At 38.3% G+C, this 8776-nt stretch overlaps 1 protein-coding gene across 8 annotated transcripts in view; it reads left to right on the forward strand.

Moving 5' to 3' along the window:
• The window catches only part of PALM2AKAP2 (PALM2 and AKAP2 fusion), a 624976-nt gene that overhangs the window by 114345 nt on the left and 501855 nt on the right, over nucleotides 1-8776 (forward strand). The gene's annotated exons all lie outside the window — the stretch shown is intronic.

Raw genomic sequence — 8776 nt, forward strand, 5'->3', positions numbered from 1 at the left:
AGAGATTAGGGGAGGTGTAAGTTCAGATTGCTGTTGCAGGGAAATTCTGCCAAGTGGAACGGGAAAGTCTGCATAGGCTTTGGTATGGTATGCAGTAAAGGATTAACCTTTCCCCCAGAGAGGCCTGGCCTTTGCCCTTGGCTTCTGGGAGGTAACCTCTAAGACCTTGGGATGTCCTGCCTGATTTGTTTAACCTAGGGACCTTTGGCCATGCCAGATAGTCTATGCTAGCAGTGTGATTTATAGTAGGGTCCTTCAGTCATGAGGCGTGAACTTGACCTCTGGAGACTAAGGTTGTCCACATGGGCAGTCAGCCATATCTATGTGACTGAGCCCCAATAAAACCTCTAGACACCAAGGTTCATGTGAGCTTGTCTGGATGGCAGTAGCTCATGCATATTGTCACACATTTTACCTGTGAGAAATAAACAGTGTCTGCATAACTCCACTAGAGTCCTGTGCTAGAGGTCCGTCCCATGCTTGGGACTCTCCTGGACCCTTCTCTGTGTACCTCTTCCCTTAGCTGCTTTTAATCTGTGTCCCTGTGCTGTCATAAACTGTAACTGTGAGTACAGCAGCTTTCAGTGGGTTTTGTGAGTCCTTCCAGCACATTATCAAACTCGAGGGTGATCTTGGGGGCTCTCTAACTTGCAGTTGATAACAGAGGTAAAGATGGCCTTGTAGACCCCCGAACTTTGCATTGAGGGTATATACAAACTCAACAAAGAGAAGCCCTGTGTGACTCAGGTCTTATACTCTATTAGTCAGCTGAGTCCAGGGAGACCTGAAGAGTAAAAAGAGAGTAAAGAACCTGTTGTCTCTTGACCAGTGTCCCAGAGGATTTCTCTTTTCCTTTATGCCAGTGTCACGTTAAGAATCATCTACACTCTTTGGACCAAAGAGCTGCCTATAAGTGTAACCTGGAAAGACAGCAAAGAAAGGCAGTGCCTTTAGTCATTGTGCATGATGAAATCTGTGGGAAGAAATAACACTCCTGATATGTCAACCACAAGTATGGTTTTCATCTAATTGAATCCATTCATCACTACATTAAAAAAGAAGCTGATGCAATTGAAAAGTGAGTTCAGTTAGTCCATCCTCCCACAAAAAGTCGCACGCATGCACACGTGTGTGTGTGTGTGTGTGTGTTGATGTGAATCTCATCTTAAAGAAAATATAAATTCTGGCTTCAGGCAAATGAAGGTTTATTTCATGTGGCAGCTTCCTTGCATACTGCTGATGGTTACAGCATATGGAATTACTTACAACTAAAGCCTTTGATTGAAAATGTGGACGTAGCAGTCAATTTATCATCCTCTTCTCTGAGATTTAAAAGCTCTTTAGAACACAAGCTAATACCAGTTTCTGTTTTAACAAATCAGTAAGTATCTTTTCATGGACTAAATGACTTCCCTATTTGGCACCTCTCAGAGCACGCCCCTCCCCCCTACTCCCCTCGCTGCAGAGGTTGTCATATATGTGCTGGATACAGGCAGCTTGGAAGAGTGTGTCTTATTTCACAGACTCCAGCAAGGCAAGGGCAGCAAGAGTAATTGTTCAGAACTGTGAAAACCAGACACTCTTTCCTCGATATCTCAGCTTGGATCAGGATTGCATTAGTTATCTGTTGCTGTGTAACAAATTACCCCAAATTTAGTGGCTTAAAATGATATACATTTATTAACTCACAGTTTCTGTGGTCAAGAGTGTGGCATAGCTTAGCTGATTCCTTTGTTTTAGGGTTCCTCACAAGACTGAAATAAAGTTGCCAGCTGAAGCTGTGGTCTCATATGAAAGCTCAGCTGGGAAGGATCCACTTCTGAGCTCATCCAGGTTGCTGGCAGAATTCAATTCCCAGAGGACTGTTTGACTGAGGGTTGCAGGTCCTTCCTAGCTATTGGCTGGAGATTGCTCTCCAATCTTTGCCATGTGGACCTCTCCAACGTGGCCACTTTTTTCATCAAAGTATGCAAGCAGAAAAAGCAATATGGAAAGTCTAGCAAGACAGAGATTATAACATAATTATGGAGGTGACATCCCATCACTTCTGCTGTATTCTGTTGGCCTTCTCACTGTCAAGGGGAGGGGATTACACAGAGTGTGAATACCAGGAGGTGAACACTCCTGGTAACACTTCTGGGAGCTATCATAGTGTCAGTCCACCAGCAGGACAGGGTCCCTGGTTGAGCGAGTCACAGTATATCCTCTTATAGAGAATGTGCTGCATGTTTCTGAGTTTCAAAAATATTTGTGGATAGGTTCAGCAGGCGAATTGTATCTTTGAAGAAACTATGATGTCTTGGTGGCAAATTTATGTCTTTATTCTGGCTAGTTTTCTCATTTTTCCCATGAAATGTTGTTTTCCATTCTCTCCAAAGAATCTGTTTTCTTTCATTCCTCCTTTTATTATAACCTAATAAATGCCTGGTCAAATTAGAACCTGGAAAGAGCTCAGGGTCCTTGGGCAGAATAGCCTAGGACTTAGCAGGTGGGCAGTAATGTGTTGGCTCAAGGCAGCTTTCTGATCTTGGATTTTCTCAGTTTTACTATTTCTCTTTTATGTTTTTGAGGCTCTGAATCAGGCACCCACACAGCTCCAGAGCTGCTTCCTAGCAGTGTCTTCATGACAAAGCATTTCCAGGGAATTCCGTGCTTTACTCTCTGGAGTTTTAAAGCCTATTGAATCGGTTCCCACCAGTGTTCCTTGTAGACATTACTAAAAGTTACAGATGGCATTCTGACTGTAAACCAATATGAAGCACCCACGTGTCTTTTTCAAGGGGGCAGTAATCTCAGGGATTAGGAAATTGTTGTTGCTATTGTTGTTTTCGGTCACCAAAAAGTATGAAACAAATTCATCCAATCACTCATTCACATTTTGACCTATACTCATTCGAGAACTGTCATTGACTGTTGGTATTGAGAATGACAAGATGCAAAAGGCAGTCACTACCTTTATTAATCCTTGCTCTTCTTTCCCTTCTTGGCTTTCTTCTTAGCATCCACAAAGGTGTTTGCATGCTGCTCTAGCCTCTCCTAGAGATAGAAAACATTTTATCTCTAATGCTTGTTAGGGTCCCAGCAGATTTGGAACTACTATTTCCTAGGTCTGAACACAAAGAGTCAAGGGCAATTCTTAGGCCCAGTCAAATCAGCAGCTCCTTCTTCATGTTCTTCTGGGGACCCAGGGGCTATTCAGAGCCTGCCTGCATTGAGCTGGACCCAGAGTATGCAAGCTTCCTGTTTTCATAACATGCTTGGGGGTGGTGGACAGAAAAGGGGAGGAGGTGGGGGGATGCTAGGTATCTGAAGTCTAGAGGAGATGATTAGAGTCTTCTAAAAGATGAGATCAGCAAATCTCTGAGCCTGTGATGAGGCCTAGGGGTAGTTTTCAAGCAAGGTAGTGTATGCTAGAATCACCTGTGGAAATTTTTTTGATACATATTCTATTTGCATATATTTTGATCCAGGAGAGGTCAAAACATGGCCTAGGAATCTGCATTTGCACTTAGCATTCCTCACATTACAGATGCTGAAGGTCTAAAAAGCACCGTTTAGAAATGGTGAGACTTCAGCAAAATAGGTAGATCACATGTAAACCATAAGAAGAAAAATCCAGAGAATGAATTTACTATTTGTTTTTCCCTTCATAGATGTCAAATACATAATCACAAACACAATACCACCTACTTGTTATTTTTGACCAGAGGTGGAATGGTTGCAATGCTTATTAAATGAGGGAAAACTGAAAGCTGTAATTAAACCAACTGGCTACTTAATTCGGTCATTCATCTCCTCCATCGAAGGAGCATTCATTCACTTCCTTTCTTTTCTTTGATTCAAGAACATAGTCACCTATGCTTTATGAATGAAAGTCAGCAGCCTTTCACAGCTAGACAAAGCCAGCTTGGGACAACCAGACAATGTCTCCTCTATATTTATGCCTTTAAATCACACCCTGAGTAGCCACTGTTGTTCTCTCTTGAGGAAAACAAACCGAAGTTTGGAATTACAAAGACTCAGAGGGGGAAGTCTATGATCTGCTTAGGAAAAAAGAGCAAGATACAAGATAAGAATATAATATAATTACTATAATATAACATCTATCTATATGTACATAGATATATAATATTTTTATGATGCAAAATTTTAATGATTTTTATGAAATACTATGCTGCAATATTTTTATGAGGAAAAAGAGGTGAAGATAGACTCTACCCTGTTAATATTTTTTCCCCCTTTGGGGAATTGGAGATGAGATTGGTGTGGGAAATTATTAACTTAATTTTTTACACCTGTGTAGTATTCTACCTGTTAACAGTGAACCTATAATTTTTGGTATAAAAATTAATATTACAGTATGTAATAAGTGCAAGGAAATTCCAGCTTTCAGGTCCAAAGTCTCTGGTATTTTAAAGTTAAAGGAAGAGGCTAGGTATGGAGGTAGATGGACTCCAACTGGCCTCCCATCAAATGCCTTTGCTCAGTGTCTTTTAGATTAGATTTGCTAATGATTTGAGATGATGGACTGTTTGCTTTCTTCTTTCCTCAATGTGTGCATGCTACAAGGGATTTCAGTCTTACCAAGAGGCCAAGTGGGTATCAACATACAAACACAAAGCACCCCCCAAATGAGTAAGAAGATGGCAGGATTTCTGATAAGACATCAAATGTGCCCTGATTTTGGAGTTGAGAGTTTTGTTTGTTACTGAAAGTGACCAACTGCTTATTCCTTAAGAGTGACCAGCAAAAGTCCTGGGGCCTGCCCAAGTTTTGAGGCAGAGGTAGGGAAACCATTCATTCATTCATTCATTCACTAAATAAATTTTTTAAGGTGAGTAGAGGGCCAAAAAAACGTTGGATATTGATTTCATCTGCTAGTAGCGCTCGGTCAACAGCTGGTTATTTTAGCTATTATAATTGAAAATCGGTAAAATTCAATTTATTATTTAAGAAATTACCAAAAGCACAAAAGGATAAATATTATGTGATTCCACTTATATGAGGTACCTAGAGTAGTCAAATTCATAGACAGAAAATAGGATGCTTGTTGCCAAGGGCTGGGGGAGGAGAAAGAGAAGTTAGTGTTTAATGGGTATGGAGTTTCAGTTGGGGAGGATAAAAAAGTTCTGGAGATGGATAGTTGCACAGCAATGTGAATGTACTTAATGCCACAGAACTGTACACTTGAGAACGGTTAAAATGGTAAATTTTATGTTATGTATGTTTTGCCACAATTAAAAAAGATAGAAAATGCAAGATGCTTCCAGAAACCTCTACAAAGTGCAGCTTTCTTGGATCTTATTACCCTTGCAGTGTGGACCTAATTCTTACAATTCAAGGGGAAAGTACTGAGGTGACCAACTGTCCCACTGTGCTTGGAACTGAGGGGCTTCTCTGGATGCAGGACTTTCAGTGCTAAATCAGAAAGTGCCAGGAAACCCAGAGCAAGTTGGTCAGTTGAACAGTAGCCACCACAAGCACACCTTGTGTGCTTGGAAGAAAAACAACAGGATGGCAAGATGGTTAACCGTGGAGAACAAGGCGAAGTAGTGGGTGGTGAGGCAGAGTCTTGATGGGGGAAAGCAAGACCAATCAAGGCTTCCTGCACCTACAGTAGTAGAGATGCTTTTTTTTTTTCTTCAGTTTCTTTTGAAATCTGAATTGCTTTGACTTCTTTTAATTTACCTTTTCGATTATCAGTGAACAATTCGTATAAGAAAATGGTGCAGACCTAAAGTTGGGGGTGCTGGCAAAGAGTACGCTGCAGGACGTAATGCAGAGACTGCCTGTTTTGTATGTGTCCAAGTTAACCCCCCAGGTCTTCTGCAGAATAAGCAAATAACTGAAATGGCTTCCTTTGATGACCCATTTGGCTGCCTGAGGGCAAAAATCCCCTGACAGGCCTTTTTGCTGGCTGCCGGCTGGTCAGCGTTTTACCGAAGCAAGAAATCAAAGTGGCTTGGTTTTTTTGTCTCCTCTAGTTCTCTTTCTCATATTTAAGTCATTTTATTTTGTATTATTTTATTTTATTTTTAGAGGAAATTAATGTATTGTTTTCCCTTGTGCATAATTAAATAGTATGCTAATAATTTTACCATATGTCTTTGAGTTATTCTTTGACTCTTATTCTGAAGGCTCCACTGTGAATGTGTAGGTTAAAGCGAACCTGGATCTTTTCTGGTCCTGGACCCCTTGGGTCCTTGGCTCATCTCCTCTTGGCTCCTGTCATAATGCTTATGTGGCGATTGGGTTCTCTGGCTCTCACACACTAAACTGATTCTTGGTCACATTTGTTTCTGCTTCTGGTTCTTGCTCTAGTTGAACAGGGTGGGTTGAATCTACCCTGGTGACAGCAGTGGTGGCATCTGGGTTTTAATTCTGTGGCCTGGCCATTAAGTGATTTCTGTCAAGTGGCAGTTGATAAGAATCTGTAATCTGATTTCTATGACCTTTTTTTGGTTGTATGCTTGAGGATTCTGATTGTTCCTGGCACTTGAATGCAAGGTTGAAAAGTTTTTGGTGTTTTTCTTCCTAGATTCTCTCTGTTTATGTATTTCGGTTTGTGTCAATTTGGCTTCCTCTGACCCTCAAGCTCAGAGCCTTTTTTCTTCTTTCAGAATTCTGGTAATTTTTCATGTGCATTTCTTGTGGTCCCAATTGTGCCAATATCTGCTAAGTTAAAATTCCTGCACCACAATTAAAAGGAAGCTGAATCCCTAGTATTCAACTGTCTGCTTTTGTTTTTCTTAACAATTGAATAATGCCAAAATTACTTTCTTCAGGATTTATAAAATAAGGCAAAAGAAAGGAGATTATCACTATTGTTAAAAAAAAGAAAAGAAAATATAATGGACCTAGAAAAAAAAGAGAAAGACTATTTTGGTAAATTCAGAGGGAAAAATCACAAAATTACACAGATTTTCAACACTGTGTTTCCCAAGAGGAACAAATGGTGATTAATTACACGTTTTTATTCTTCAACTGATCAATATCCTTAATAAATATTAGTGCCTGTATTTTTACCTTAAATTCTTAAACTCCTCTAACTTGTATAAGAGTTGATAAAAAATTCCCGGTTTATAAATATGAAATAGTTTTTGAGCAAATAGAGATACTTTGTCTACCTCTAGAGAGAGTTGATAAGTTAGATTATAAGATCTCAAAATCATTAGGTTTTGCTCCATCAGGAGCAAATACCTTTTCTGATTAACTTCTATAAAAATTTCAATATATTAAGTGCTTGTATAAATGTAAAATAAGAGGAACTAAAAATTCTAAATATGATTTAAATATGTTGACTATATAAGAAATTTTTTCTGCTAAAGCTGTAACCTAGAAAAAAAAGGCTTAAGTGTGAGTTTCATTTACAGCCTTGGATACTAGGTTAGAAAATCAAATGGAAAAATTTGCTTTAAAACATGTTGGAGATTTTAACATAGCATAATGTAAAGGTATGGAAAACAGCTTTTTGAAATATTCATAATCAAGATGACTGAAAATTAAATTGACTTAATAAATTAGTTTAAAAACAAGTTTATCTCTTCCCTCTATGCCAGTCTTGGATAAATTTTTTTCATGGAAAGCCTAATTAATTTGAATTTCCTAAATTCTCTCTTAGTTTAGCTAGTTAGATTACCTAAAATCACTTTGTTTAAGATTACAAAATCAAGGGAACTATACTCAATATCTTGTAATAACCTATATGGAAGAGAATGTAAAAAAATTATATATATATATATATATATATATATATATTTATATATATATATATATATATATATATAAATGAATCACTTTCCTGCACACCTGAAACTAACACAATATTGTAAATCAACTATATTTCAGTAAAAATTTAAAAAAAGATTACAAAATCACAATCATGTGTTCAACTGAATTAAATTATAAAAGGTAATTTCTTTATAGAAAGAGACTTGTGGACAAAAATAGCTATATAGTTCTTGCTTTTCTGCTTCACGTTTTCTGTGTCTAGAGAAAAAACTTGATTGCTCTGGTTAAAGACAGCAATTACTAAAAATCCTGAGATTATACTGGTATAATTATTAAAAAATAAATATCTGTATACAAGATAATGGATATATTTTGTCTGTTTATCAAGGGAATTGTTACAGTTTATTAACATCGCAAACTTTATATATTTTATGCATAGTCGTATATATTTAACAGATGAAACAATCATAAACTCACAAAAAAGTTGGAAATACTGCCAAGACCTCTTATTTCCTGAGCTATTTGAGAGTAATTTGCAAACCCGATGTCCTATCACTGTCTAATGTGTATGATATTTCCTACAAGGCCATTCTTCCATAAAACCACAATACAACTATCAAAATTGGGAAATTAACTTTGATATGTTATTACTGTACAATCCTCAGACCACACTCAAGCTTTCTAATAATATCCTGTGTAGGAAAAAGACCCAGTTCGGAATCAAGAGTTGCATTTGGTTGTCATGTCTCTTTTGTCTGGAACAGTTCCTCACACTTCCCTTGACTTTCATGACCTTGACACCTTGGAAGATTATAGGTCATTTATTTCATAGAGTGTCCCTCAATCTGAATTGGCCTGATGCTTCCTTATGACTAACACAGGTTATGCATCTTTGGCAGGAATAGCACAGAAGTGATGCTTACTCTTCTCACAGCATCCTGTCAGGTGGAGAAGGGTGTCATTTTGTCCCATTACTGGGGATGTTTACTTTGATCACTTGGTTGAAGTGGTGTCTTTAAGGCTTCTCCTCTATAAAGTTCTCTTC

Source organism: Mesoplodon bidens (assembly GCF_964165515.1).
Source record: "Mesoplodon bidens genome assembly, chromosome: 6".
In the NCBI taxonomy this organism is placed as follows: Eukaryota; Metazoa; Chordata; class Mammalia; order Artiodactyla; family Ziphiidae; genus Mesoplodon; species Mesoplodon bidens.